The sequence below is a fragment of the Gambusia affinis genome, linkage group LG16, assembly GCF_019740435.1.
Source record: "Gambusia affinis linkage group LG16, SWU_Gaff_1.0, whole genome shotgun sequence".
Classification (NCBI taxonomy): domain Eukaryota; kingdom Metazoa; phylum Chordata; class Actinopteri; order Cyprinodontiformes; family Poeciliidae; genus Gambusia; species Gambusia affinis.
Window position 1 is genome coordinate 24,576,148 of NC_057883.1, and position 14,744 is coordinate 24,590,891.

Genomic DNA, 14,744 nt, shown 5'->3' on the forward strand with positions numbered 1-14,744 from the left:
ATTTAAAGCACTTTGCTAAATAAGTAAAGATTGATTTGTGGAGAGAAGTTAGGAAAAGGCCAAGTCAGCTAGCTAAATACTTAGCCAAATATTTTGTTAGTACAGAGCTAAATACTTAACTTGGTTACTAAATATTTTGGAGCTAAATACTTAGCAGATTTACTAAATATTTATGTAAACCAGTGGAAGAAATGCTGCCATTTTAATAACCTTATTAATCCAGTTCAGTAATAAATCTGTCAGTAAAATTGTTGTTTTACTAAAGTAGGTTTTATTGGCTTAATTTAGCACTAGTACTATAAAACTCTATCCCTTATAGTCTGTATAACGTGTCAATCATAGACATGTTCCCAGGAAGAGTTCTTATTGGCTGTATAAGGAAATGCTGACTTCTGATTAGTGAGACCGCTTAAGTCCCGCCCTGAAAATTGGCACTTCCGGGAAGAAATTCGAAGAGAGACGGAGCAGATCCGATGTTAAACTATGAAGAGAGAAATGGAGAATTTTGAGAGATTAAAACGTTTGAGATTTATGTTACCTGTCCGAAGAACGGTGTGTGGTCCTACAGGCCCGAGGTTGAGGACAAGAACGAGAAGAATGAAACATTTGGCGAAGTTTTGGTGAGTTACAGTCAGTTAAACGGCTTATAGCCAACTGGCAAACGGGCGACGCCATTACTCACTGGCACTAGTTGCGCAGTTACGGGGTGAAACGTTTTGGGCAATTTTTGTTGTATTACGTAGGCAAATATTTTGTTTATAAATTATGCATTAGACATTTTTATAAATTTTTTTCCTCTGTAAAAACATAGCCTACAGAAATATACAGAAACTTTAATCTACAAAATATTGTCATGTGCTAAGTACTTAGCACCACAAGTCATTTGCTGTTTCAGTCCAAACTTTTTTTTTTTCGTTGTCCTCCATATTATATTCAAAATGTAATATTTTCTCTTAGTATATTTCTATGATAGACATTTGTATACATCTATCACACATCATGCATATTTGTAAATGCATTAAAGGAAAATATCAAATGTAATTCAATAAATGTGGTTCTTATACCAGCTTTTCCATTGGTCTAATTAGTAAATTGACTCTACTTGCTTATAAAAAATAGGAAAAATAATCCGCTGATTCTCTGTAAAATGACACCTTTAATTTAAGTCGGACTTATTAAAATTTGTCTTTGTTGCCAGGTTAATGATGAGTCGTGTTGATTGATGGCTGAAATCTGTTTCTGAATTATTACTTGACGTCCAGTCCAACTGCTTTCGCCTGAGGGTCTCTTCGTTTCTGTATTGAGAGCCATTTTAGCCTTAGCATTAAAAATGCAGGAGCCAGAAACTAAAGTGGATGTGAAGCGTCCGGATATAGCCGACTCTTAGAGAAACCATTTAGCACTCAGCTGGACTCCGAAGTCATTTTCACAATTATCGCAATGCATCCTGCCAGCAGACGGAGATTCTGCGGCCGATGGAGATCTTTCAGCTCTGAGAACAACTTTTAACTTTCAATGCTGAGATTTTAACAAGTCGGAAACTCTGATTCCTTACTAATCATTTCTACTTTGGCTGGTTTACAATAATATGTCTTCTGATGCAGAACATTGAGAAATAATAAACTAATATAAACTTTTAAACCACTGGAGATGATTGTGCAATATCTGAACTTTTTAGCTCTTTGTCTGATTCCAATCTCAGAATTTCTTTGCCAATTTTAATTAAATTTGTTATTGACATTCACCACTTTGCTCTAATAAAGTCCAATAAAGAGTTGGTGAAAAGATGATGCTCCATTCTCTTCCCTTCCAAACTGGATTGTTTTTTTCTTCTGACAAATGGTCAAACAAAATAAGGATTATGCTGCCTTTCAGACAACACTCAGGGAATACTGTAGGAATTATGTTTAACTTATTTACTTTAATCTTTACCATGGGTATGACAACAGTTTAATGTAGTTAATATTAAATTACTTAATTCTCCTAATATTACAAATTTATTTTGGTGATATTGTGACTTTATTCTCATGTTTCCACTTTTTTGTCATACTACTTTATTCTTGTATTATTACAACCGTTCTGGTAATGAGTTGTATCTCATTGTGTTATGATTATTCTTGTGACTTTATTCTTGTACGACTTTTTTTTCACAACATGTCTTTATTTGGATTAATTTTCTCAGCCAATCCTAGAGTGTTTTCTGAAAACACTAATAGTTTCTAACTACTTTGTTGTAGTTTAGTAACAGTGAATTACCTTGGTAGTTATGTTTACTAGCAATGAGACAGCAGGAATATTATTGTACATTTTTGGTTGGTTTGCATGGAGGAATGAGGAGCGAATTACTGCAGAGACATTCCTGAACCAATACTGTGAGAATTAAAATGCATACGTTCTCATCCTGGTTAAAAATGGGGGGATTTATCATTAATGTTTCTGCTGTAACTGGGTTTAGGGGACCAAATGACAGCGGCGGTGTGTGTGTTTGGAGGCAGAGGTGGAAGTAGATGGCTGCAGATGTGATGGTGAAACCCCTGGGCCACGCTGCTTTGAGGGAGAAACTGGAGATTAGACTGGAGGTGTGAGCTTGCAGTAAGATTACATTTTCTCTCTTTGTAATGGATAAGTGCTTCTGTTTCACAGCGTTCAGTTTCTCCCTCTCCATCACCACACACACATTTAAAAAAGCACGCACACACTCCAACGCACATCTCTCGTCTCCCTGCGTCCTCCCTCACTTGATCCTTACACCTACGTGCTACAGATGGTTTCATTTTATAAGAGATAAAACCACATTTGGTGGAACTGATTAAACAGAGGGAACAACATCCCCATCTGCCATTTATTCCAATCTGAAATTGCTTGGGCAGATGCTGACATCTTTGCAGATGATTGATTCACCCCGTCTGGCCGGAGTGGAGAGGATGGATCCTCCCTGGGGCGAAGGCTCCAGCGCAGTGTCACCTCACCAGATACGGACCTTCCACTCCTCTAACCTCCCCCAACTCTATTTGTCTTCTGCAAGCTGCTGCAATCAGTGCAGGCCTTGATTGGACTTGGGCAGGTGAGTGGAGTACACTTTAATCATGACGCCAGTGCATGCCAGATTATCCCCTCTGCATGGGTGTGCAACCAGCGGAGGGGGTCTGTGTGACTGAATTAAAGAGTTGCATACAAAACCCTTTATTTGTATGCAGCTTTAGTCGGCCTGGACGATAAATTGTCCGGGAAGTTATTGCAATAAATGATAATGTTGTTTTGAGACCATTTTCCCGTAATAAAATGATAATACACTGTAAAATCTAATGGAGATTTAACACTAGAATTGGAAGACATTTAAAATATCCAAACAAAACAACAAATAAAATGAAGTATGAAGTCTCTGTAAGTAAAGTTGTCCTTAAAAAAGGCTAAAACAGCAGACTGAAGACTTTAGTCGCTCAGTTTTTGGTAGAAATAGAGAGAGAAAAGAGAAAAAACAATAAATCATGCAAATGAAAATTAGACCTGGTTTTAATTCATCATTAATTGATTTTTGTCCTTACTGAAAAAGGCCTAAGTTAAACATTTCTAACTAAACATAATCTACATATGTAGCTAGTGAATAAATAATTTTTTGAGGTGCTAAAAGTACCCACATGACCATGATTAACAGCACTAAGACCCGCCTTCTGGCTGTGATTGGTTGTTTCTAATTAACACTGAAAGAAAAAAATGAGCTTGTGTTTTATTTTTTTTCCTAACTTATTTATCTCATATTGTACTGTTACAGTCAAGGGTGTAGATTTGGTCTAAGTTTTGGTGGGACCTTACAACTTACACTTAAGATTTCAAATGTGTGAAGCCAGATAATTTGTTCAAAATGATTCCCAGATGTGGAAAATTGATTTTAAATCATTTCTTAATTTGTGTCTGTTTAATGTATTTTGTCATGCAGGACAATGTTTTAAGTTCCAAAATGTGTGAATAAATGTTTTTGCAACATTGTGCAATCACTGTGATCAGTTCTTATGCATAATGCACTTAAATAAATGTTTAACTGAGTAAAAGTATTGTTGAAATCCACATACTTTTCCTAAAACCTCTGAGGTTTTTCATAATATATTTTGTAAAAGTGAAATTTGTTTAATATAAAAATCAACAAGTCCACTTTTATTTTAGCTCTATTTAATCTTGCAATGTTTACTTGTGTGGCCCCTGGAGGTCAGACTAAGCTGTATGTGGCCCCTAAACCAAAGTGAGTTTGACCCCCCTGACTTAAAGCATGAGAAAACGGAGGAAATTTGATATCAGCCTTAACCGTCCAGTCTATTAATATATGAGAAGATGCATTTTAATGTCTGAGCCTGACAGTATTTGCATCCCCTGTTTCTTCTCCTGTTGATATGAAACTTATACCAATAGTTTAGAGAACAAGAGTGATTATGTCGAAAAGGTTATTTCACTCTTAACTATTTATTTCTTCAAGCTAAGAGGGACTATAAAGACTTCCTTGTGACAAAATGTCATCGATTGGCACAAAGATTTTGTTTTTTACTTAAAAAATCCAGGGTGGCACCCAATACCTTAATGTCCCCGACTTGTACATTTCAATAAATTTTCGCCCAACTCTCTGAATTATCGTCGGTTCGATTTTTTCAGGCTTCTGGTCGACGGTCTTTTCTTTCTGTGGGACATCACTTGTATTTTGAGCCACCATGGATTTTATTTTTTCATGCCGTAACTTGAGAGTAACAATTTCTTTGTTCAACTCTTCGTTTTCTTTTTCCACCCAGTTCAGTTTTTCTCTGGTTTCTCTTAAAGTATCTGCTATGGTTGTTTTTAGTGTTGCCCGTTGCTCTTTCAGTGTCGCGTTTCGGTTCAGAATTATTTCATAGTCGCATCTTAGCTGTTGAATGGTTTCTTTTGCCTCATCCAAATCCAGTTGTAGTTTCTTTATATTCTGTTTGTAATACTCATTAGAATTTACCAAAATGTTGTCATCTGCGTGCCAGCTGCTTTCGCTGTCGGTTCTGTTCAAGCGCTCCAGTTTAATCCTAAGGCTTTCGATGGTCTTCTGCAGCTGCTCATTGTCTTTTTGCAGCTTTTCACGGTTCTTCTGCAAAATATCTGCTCTGATACGCAACAAATCCTTTTCCGCCATCTTCTCTCAAACTTTGCTCAAACTGCAAATGAATTTCTCTGTGGAATCTCTGAATACAGTCACCAGTGATGTCACAGACAGGATGAGTGACATCACTGTCTGACATCAAAGCCAAAAGAAGTCTGTTGAGTGAGGGTGGAGGGTGGTTTTTTTTTTAAACTTTATTTACAGACACACTGTATAACGACAGAGTGAAACATTTGTTCTACCTCAAGAAAACACAAATACAGATAAACATGTTCAAGAGAAAGCGACGGGGCTTCGGTTCCCAACTGTACATCCAAGGCAAAACAGATTTCAATTGTTTTAGTAGCTATTTTTTTGTCTTTGATAGTCGACAGTATAAAACTTAACTTCATTGTAAAATGCAGCAAGGCATGACTTCCCTTACCTGGAACAATGAATATGATATTTAGTGACAATAAAGGATTTATGAGAAACTCTGAATTGTTGAGCTTTTAGTGAGGCCAAGTGAGAATTGAATAAGAAATGTTCACATTCAGGTCGTACGCGGACGGTGAACGTGCAAAATAAGCTCGGGCGGAAACAAGTTCTCGATGTACAAGGTTCTGCTTCCATTTCCAGAGCCAAATTCTATGATTCACTAACCGGTATGAAAATAAAATACACAAAAAATAAATATGAATCGCTAGCTAGACACAGATAGCTTATGAAGACAAGTATGTTGTTACAGAATTTAGCAGTAACAATATTTTATATATTTTGAAATTGTTGACTTGGATCAGACTTGGATCACAACACTAAATCAAAAGCAAAAGAAACATTGGTTTAATAAGCTGTCTGAGCATCCTATGTGAAAAAATATGACATAATTAACAGACCTATTCTACCTCACATTCAGTGCTGACCTTACTAAACACCGGACTTTACAACAAATGCGTTGCGTGATAGATATCTAACTTATGGGTCCACTCACTGTACTTACAGCCGAGGTAGCGAAATAACTTCTAATGTCTGTCATCCTTTTCTATTTTGGTGGCGACATGGTCTCGGAGACTCATAATAAATGTCAAACTCAGAAGGAGACGCGTTCACTTTCAGCTCCATGGACCAAGCTTCCGTTCCGCGTGTGGCCAGCTGGCCGCCGCCTGTTGCAGCCAATCAAAGAACGTAGATCCACGTTCTTTGAGCCAATAGCGGCATGGGTCGTCATAGTTCATAACAGCGAATTTTAAAATGAATGCTACCACTGCGTAGTATATTGAAATATTAAACTAATCAATGAAGATTTTCGTTTATTTATTTTGTTTTTGTTAAAAAATACATATGTTTTTTTAATTATTTTTATTTATATGGCAAAAATTGGTCGGGACTATTTTATATCCCTTGAATATCGGTCGTGACGTGTCACGACCGTCCATACCCAAACCTACGCCCATGGTCACAGTACAGTGACAGTTTTAACAAAGATGGAAAAAAATAAAATGTATAAGTTACATAAATTAGCTACCGTTGGATTGTGCTGATCATGGTTCCTTGAATTTTCACAGTCTTCAAACTGAATCGATCGCTGAACATTGAATCAGATTCCATCTTTCTCTTTGTGATTGTTCTTTGCTGACCTGAACCGTCATGTTCGGACTCCTTCATCTCCATGCTGTTAAAGGAATACCAATGGCTTCTTGTTTATTAGATACTCCACATTCATCTAATCAACGTTTATAGCGTCGCCTCCTCTGCATCGTCTCTCACCATCAGTTGTAAATGCTGGAGCTTTTAAAAAATGGAAAACTCTTCCTGGAAAAGTGACCATCAAAGCTACAGCAGCGTGTGAATAAGAGCGCGCAGCCTCATAAAAACTGCTGAGCTGGGCACTTCAGTGCAATCAGGCGCTGGTCGCAGCTCATATACTCGTTGGATGAAAACCCAAGATGGAGGTAAAGCGATGGAGCTCCGCTGGCGGCCGCAGCAATAACTCAGCTGGGCGTGAATCACGGCGTGGAGGCCTGGAGGTGGAGGATGAATCATTAGGGTGGGAATTGGGGAGACGGAGAGTCGGGGGAATTAGATCCATCAGACGGAATTGCTCTGCCGCTCCAAAACCAGTCTGTCTGTCTTGTTTCTTCCTGAAGATCTTCTCTCTTCTTGTCTGTCGCTCCTCATCGAACCGCGGTCACAACATGAATCCAACCTGAATGCAGACTCTCTCCTCTTGCCTGAGGATACGTATTCCCTCCATCTTCCCTTCCATTCCTGCTCCAGAGTCTAACAGGAGGTCAAACTCGTTTTCACTCGTTTCAAGATTAGGAATGTTCTTAAAGGGCCGATTGTGCCAGATAGTGCCACTAAACCCCATTAACAAACTGTTAAAATATTATTAAATATTTTGTTTGATGGAGTATCAGGGCCATACTAAAAACCATTACAAGAATAAAGTGATTGCATTATGAGATTAGTCACAGGAGAATATAGTCGAAATATTAGAAAATAGTCAAATTTTCATTAGTGCTAAAAATGGCTGGGCTAGAAAACTAAAGGAACTGATGTGATATTGCGGTAAATGGATAAAAACGCCTTTGAGTTGATTAATAAAATAATATTTAAGCAAACAACTGCTATCTCCAAGTTTCTATTAATGTGTCCCACATAAGAAGCTATGGCGAGCCACATTTGGCCCCCAGGCCTCAAGTTTGACACCTTTTAATGGGATTCTGAGAAAACTTGATGAAAAAGAGAGAATGGGATGAAAATAAAAAGTGATCTGTTGAAGTTAGTTGCTGTTTTAGCAGAATGAATGCTAAAAGCACAACCTCAACCCGCTTCCTAGAACAAAATCCATTATGAGGAGCTTCCGAGACTTTCAGCTCCCCAAGGCGTTGACTTTGGACAAGCAGAGGTTAGAAGAAAACAACCTGAAAACAGCCTTATCTCGCAACACACGGGTGTTTGTTAAGGCTCCCCAGTAAGTCTCCCCTTAAAATTTGCATATTAATTGCATTTTGGCTCTACTTTCCCCCTCCCTTAAAGGCTGCTGTTTATAGGTGCTTTATTTCTTTGGGAAGACGCAGACGTCCGCGGGGTGCTCACCTGCAACGGAGAACAAGAATTCAATTCTGCTGGAAATTGGTTTAACTTGAAAGTAATCAAGTTTTCAACCTCACACACCTTGATTGAAGGTCTTGGAGGACCGGCTTGCGGGTGGATTTACACGCTCGGTGCGTAGATTTTAAAACGTTAATGCTCAAACATCTGGAAGCGAATGTTGTGATTGATGATTTTTGCTAATGATTAGATGTCCTGTCAGAATCAAACAAGTTTTAACTGCAATAATTGCCCAAACAGGGCTGAAACGATTAATCGATTAATCAAATTAATTGATTAGTCGTCAACTAATTTAGTAATTAACAGGAATGTAGAGATTCAAAAAAAGAGCATTTGCTGAAAAAACAACATATTTAGAGCAGTAATTAAACCAAATCTGTACATAAAATATGTAAATTTTGCAATGTGAATATGTTTTAAAACTCCTTTAGTGGAATAGTGCTTCAAATTCACTGAAGGAAAGTTATGTTACTGTCTTATATTTTCTATTTGCAAGGGAATTTATTTATATTTATATCCATGTTTTAATATATTTCTAATAGTGTATAAAACGGCTTAAGTGTTTAAATGAAAAAGCTGTAAAATGTCATTTATCTCTATCTGATTAATCGTTGAATCGGCAGAATAATCGATTTCTAAAATAATTTAGTAGCGGCTTAAACTCGAAGACAATATTTTCAAATGATAATTTTTTTTTACTGGGAAAAGGAAGCAAAACTAAACAACCTGGGTGGAAAATTAAATGCCAAAAACATAAAAACTTGTCACCCTTCGTGGCAATGAGTTATTAAAACTTATTAAACAGTGAAATAAATGTGATTACTCACATTTTTCAGTCAAAGTTTTTAGTTAATGATAGAATTTAAAATCCCAGCAGTAGAGCTGGTCTGACGACACAAAGGGTCACAGACCTCAAACCTTTGAAATGATTTAAAACAGATGAGAAATGAGTTTACAAAGCTATTTTTAAGATTGTCACGTATGTTGTAAAACTAACGGAACATGGTACTGACGTCAAACATGGAAGTAGTTCGATACCCTGAAATATTTGAAGGGATCCCAGACGTCACGTTGATGCAGATGTTTTGTGCAGATCGTCTTCTCCAGTCATTCTAATGAAGGAAAGGGAAAACCTTTTCACCCACCGACAAAGGTTGCCGTTCATAAATGTGAAACGTGTAAAAGGATGGCAGAATGCTGTAAAATGTGGATTTTAAATCTACGTCTGTGGTCGGGAGGAGCATCGTCTGCTAATGCTAGTAATTGCATTTCCATTACAAATGTGCACAAAGATTTGTCAATATTCTGATAATGTTGGAAAAAATTACAATTTTACAATTGGTGTGTTTCTATTAAATAAGAATTTCAATTAAATTACACGTGAAAAAGTTTGATCACGTCATTAAAAAAACAAACTGCAGCATCCTCCTACCACTTCCTGTCGTCTTCTTCGTTGTTTCCGACAGTAGTAACATCCAGTTTTCGCTCCCATTGCAGTTTTACGAAGTAAAGATGTTTCATGTAACATGTTTGTTAGTGTATTGAATCTGGATTTAGAGGGCTACAATGCAAAGCCTCGATGCAATTCAACATTCATTGACATTTTACTTCCTGCTCTCCATCTGAAATCAAAATCAGGTGACTAAAAACCGACTATAGACTTTATTTGACAAACATTCATTTCAAATGTAAAATAATGCTGTACTGTAGTTTTTATCAATTAAAATAAATTATTGTCACGTGATGTCACGTTTGTGCTGCAATGCGTTTTGAGAACAGATTCTGCTTTATTAGCCAGAGCTAACTCTGTTGGATAACAAACCAGTCAGGTTGGCTTGCTAGATATTTTGTTTCTAACGGCTGATAAAAACTTTCAGAAAGTTTGTCCCAATCCAGCTTCCATGACCCTGATTTCTTCTTTTATTTGTAAAAATTACATAAAACATATAAAAAAGATGTACAATTGAGTTTTTACATAACAGCAACTTGTAATAGAAAAATTACAAAATATGTAGGGCAACAAGTTCAGCTAGTCTTTCATCCATTTAAATAAATGAGTAAGGCAGAGAAGCAGAAGTTTTCACAAACAAAAACTTGTCGTTTTCCAAACTAAACAGCAGTACAGAGAGTCAGATGGCTACTTTCAAGCTTTCCTCTTCCCCCAGCAGCTATTCTCACTTAGTTCCAGCCCTGTAAGTTTTTTAGATTGTGAATTGTGCCTGCTGCTTAGACAGTTCCCTGTGATTTGGCAGCTTTTTCAACAAATGTTTGAAAAGATGTGAAAGTTTTAATGACTGGATTGAGCCGGGGATAAAGGAACAGCTGGAGATCCGGCAGTGTAGTGGCTATTTTTATCCAGCAGAGGTAAACTCAAGCTGTCTTATTTGAAAACCATCACTGCAATTTCATCCATACTTAAGAATAACAGGTGACTGAGCATCCGTGCTTCCTTATTTCCAAAACAATGTGGCCATATGGGTGTTTTTCCTTTCAGACGGATCCACTGAACGGCGCTCTGTATGTGTAATATCACATTATGCAGAACGGGTTTATTTATTATTTTCAAGATAATAGTTTCATTTCAGAGATAATGAGTCACTGGATTTTTTTCCCCACAGGCATGGCTGCACCAGTTAATGGAAAACACCAAAACAGTGAAGTAGTCATTATTCTGATTACCTCCATCTCTAGAAACAATGTTTGTGACAATCATTTCTGAGCACAATTATTACACTTGTGCGCTAAAGCTAGATTCCAGCACAGGAAATGCTTTTATTTCCATTTACTGGAATGGTTCTCCTCTCCCACATCCAATCTAATGATCTGCACTCGGCTCAACGGACTAACTCGGTTCCGCCGTATTGATTTCCTTTGTGCTGCAGATTGATCTGTGCACAGCTACAGCTCAATATGTCGCTGCTGCTGTGCAACATTTCCACGACAGAAAGCAGAAGCAACATTATTCTCTTCACAACGTAGAGATGTGGTTCATCAGATTCAGGTTTCTGATGTTTCTGCTCTTTAACGCCCAACTTTTTGTGGTTCGTTTCATGGAAGCAGCTGTTTGTTAACAAGATTATCCTTCAATCTAGAGAGCAAAACAAGATTACATCTGCTCTCTGAGCTGCAGGATGATTTGTTTTATTTGCAAAAGCAGGAAAATATTGGGTGTGTCAGATGCATAATTGTATAAATTGACAGATTCATGGTCTAGTTTTGCAAACCCATAAACGGATGATATTGGCTGCTGTAGCGCAACAAGCACTCAAGTTTGATGATGTTTGAAGATTTAATTTTTGAAAAGTTTGGATTTTCTTGCACCAATGCAAGAAAATCCAAACTTTGTGGTTCCTTATTCAGCCGTCCATCTTGCTTTACAGCCTCTAATTGTTTGAATTTTCAATTCTTGAATTTTAAAGATCTTTTATCCCAAGCCTCGTATGTCAACAACTTTTCTAAAAATATCGGGCTCTTCATGAAGGGCTCCAAGTTTTCTAGAACGGATTTACCAAAAACAATGTTGTTTACTGTTTTGTGTTTTCTTTGTCCTTCTCGTTCTTTCTCATTAGCCTCAGTGAAAACACAGCATCGCCAAACTACACCCCCTCCATGAGGGACCGATGCACAAAATCTGCTTTAAAGGTGGAAACACATTCAAATTACAACCTGTTTGTTTCCCTTAGGCCATTCACTGACGTGTTTGTCTGACTTCCCTTTCTCAGCCACTCTAACGCAGATTCAAACCGATATCGATGGTGAACGTAGCACTTTTCCTGGCATTTTGACCACTAGAAGTGCGTTAAGCCAGAAGCCATTTGCACTTTGCTCACACATTTATTCACCGATAATGACCAGTTTCAAAAGCCTTACCAATGTAATGACACAAATTAACAGGCGCCGGTCTTCACCTGGTGACCTCAGCCAAGCCCAGCCGTTACCTAGCAACCCAAGCAGAATTTTATTTGTCACCTAGCAACCCAAGCTGAGCCCCAGCAGGTTTGGTCAGCTGGTTTTGTGCTTTGCTGCCACCACTTACTGCATTCTTGTTGGTTGTGCAGGAGGCTCCATTTATTCTTTTCAAAGATGTACGGTTGTATAAATTTGCATCTGTTGGAAGTCGTTGTCACATGGAAGTGTAAATGTTGAGTTGGCTGCAGCTTATTTTGATTTAAAGTGACAGAACGCCCTAAAACAGCTCATCCTGAAAGGAGCAGACTAACATTTTACCCAAGAATGATTTTGTGCAGGTGTTTTGTATAGACCAGAGAGGGATCCTAACATGTTAAAGAAGCAGAATAGGTCACCCCTACATGTCAGGAACAGCGTAGAAAGATGCGGTAGGAGTGTCCGGCTCGTGCATGCATGCCTGTGCATGTGTCTGCAGGATGCTTCTGTGTGGAAATGTGTGCCTAATGTCTTCTGAGGGGTTTGGTAGGCACACGATGGGACACTCTCCCGCAGATGCAATTAGACTAAATGGGATTATGCCTATCACATTTCAGACAGGCCGGCCCCAAAGCCACCTGGGGGAAGGCGTGATGGTTACAGCGGCGATGAGCAGGGATAGAGGAAAGGGAAAGTGTGGGGGGAGGAAAATCCTAAAATATCATCTTTTAGCAGCTGGGACCCAGCAAAGCTCACAGATGCAATGCTTAAATGTTTGGGTCTCTAATGCTCTTAAAGGTATAACAGTAGAAGAGATAAATTAAGGTTTGTATGTTCATTTTTCAGCCTGCAGTGGTGTCCGTTCTGTGTGATGTACTGTAGCATCCCCCGCTCTGGAGTCAGGCTAAATGTCAGCATCAATAAAGAAAGTGAGGGTGGGGAGGCTGACATTTTCACACTGAGTGATCGTGCTCATTGATTCCCCCCTCGACTGAACTCGGAGGTCAGACGGTTCAGGAGATACGACGGAGAATTAGGGCCAGACTAGGAAAGAAAATAAAAATGAGAATAAAGTCAAATTCTTGGTTTGGTTTAAGTGAACTCTGGTTTGGTTCGAATGCATATGTGAATGCCAAGCGGACCAGAGACTGCTCCAAAAGCAGGAAATGGACTACAGTGCAAGGCATTCTGGGTAAATACAACCAAAACAAATGTGCTAGCCTAGCGCTAGCAGGAGAAATGACTCCTGGTTCTTGGCATCCAACCGCTAAAATCCGACACCTCAACATTTTTGTTTCCATTTCATGAAGAAAGAAGTTGTTCTCAGTGTCTTCTGCAGTGTCTTTTTGTGTTATTTCCTTCAGTGGTTCTCGATGCAGCGCCTCCGCAGGTGAGGAGAGGAACAGGTTTGGTAGGAAATGGATCAAATGTAATTTTAATCATCAAACTGAGTTTCATTAGATTTTCTTTACGGGTATCAGAATCAAGATTAACAGAAATACACATCACACTTTTCAGAAATTTAAACATGATGCATTTCTTCCACTTCACAGTCTTGTGTCTTACTTTGTTAGTCTGTCACATAAAACCTAATAATATAGATTTAAGTTCTCTGACAAACACTTTCATCCTACTTTTATCAAGTCCACAGGTAAAACTATAATGACGTAGCAGGACCGGGGAAGATTTAAAAAAAGGAGAATATTTCCCTCCAAAAATTTTGAGATTAAGAAAAAGAAGAAACAGGGACATTTCCAGAGTAGTTTGTTTTACCACAAGTATTATACGTTATGATCTCCACTTGTTGAAAAGTTGCCAGAAAACATATCTGAAATTTTGAGGTTGGTTTCAGAAATGTTCTTAGATATGTGCTAGTAAAACTAAAATTTTTAAACTAACATCAGAAATTTTCTCAGAAAAAAGCAAGGAAAAGTCTGAGTGTGAAAAGTAAAAAATTTTTGGCTTTCAAAAAAGATTTTGTAGAAAATTAAGGATTTTTTTTTGGTCAAAATGTAACGATTTATTCTACCTTCAGTTGCCCTAATACACCATCATACAGAATGCACAAACATATTGATCCTTATTGTTTATTTGCTTTAATAAAGTCTTTCAGCATCACAGGTAAAAATGCACCAAATGTTTAGCGGTTCGCCTGTATTTACCTCATGAATTATTCTGATCCAAAGCCAGATGCTGATGTCACTGGATTGTTTCCTTGTGTTATTAGCATCACTGCAGGCCCACAGCAGAACGTTTGCATGTCAAAGTAAGTAAATAACCGTGTAGATGCAACCAGACATGGCGTAATGAAGAGGAATTAAACGTTCTGAGGTAAAACTGGACGTCCTGCTCCTGAGATCTGAGCCTTAGCGGGGGTAAATGGGAGCTGTGATAGGATACGGCCCATTAATTATTGAATCTGCTGACGTTAAGACAAATGGCGTTGTTCTGGCCCTCGCCGGAGCCCGTGACTTTTACAAGGCCAGCTGGACGTAGCCTCAGCAGTTCTACAGTTACACCTCTAACTCAGGTTTAAAAGATGTGCTGTTTTATTAGCAGCGTTTCCTCGGCCCATCTGCAATATGACAGACGTTAGATTAAAGAGCTGGAATAAAATTGCTCTGCGCTCGGCTCATTTATATGGCTGCAGAAA

The 14,744-nt window shown here is 38.2% G+C and overlaps 1 long non-coding RNA gene across 3 annotated transcripts; it reads left to right on the forward strand.

Annotated features, from left to right (window-relative positions):
- The first annotated feature begins 128 nt into the window (after nt 1-128).
- On the forward strand, nt 129-11,848 carry LOC122845881. 3 transcript variants are annotated; one of them, XR_006373150.1, is made up of 4 exons: nt 129-620; nt 2,456-2,579; nt 2,871-3,064; nt 11,776-11,848. It is a non-coding gene; the product is annotated as an uncharacterized LOC122845881 (long non-coding RNA). The 3 variants fall into 3 exon arrangements; XR_006373149.1 differs by lacking the exon at nt 11,776-11,848 and having other exon boundaries at nt 2,456-2,592; nt 2,871-4,429; XR_006373148.1 differs by lacking the exon at nt 11,776-11,848 and having other exon boundaries at nt 133-620; nt 2,871-4,429.
- Nucleotides 11,849-14,744: the final 2,896 nt, after the last annotated feature.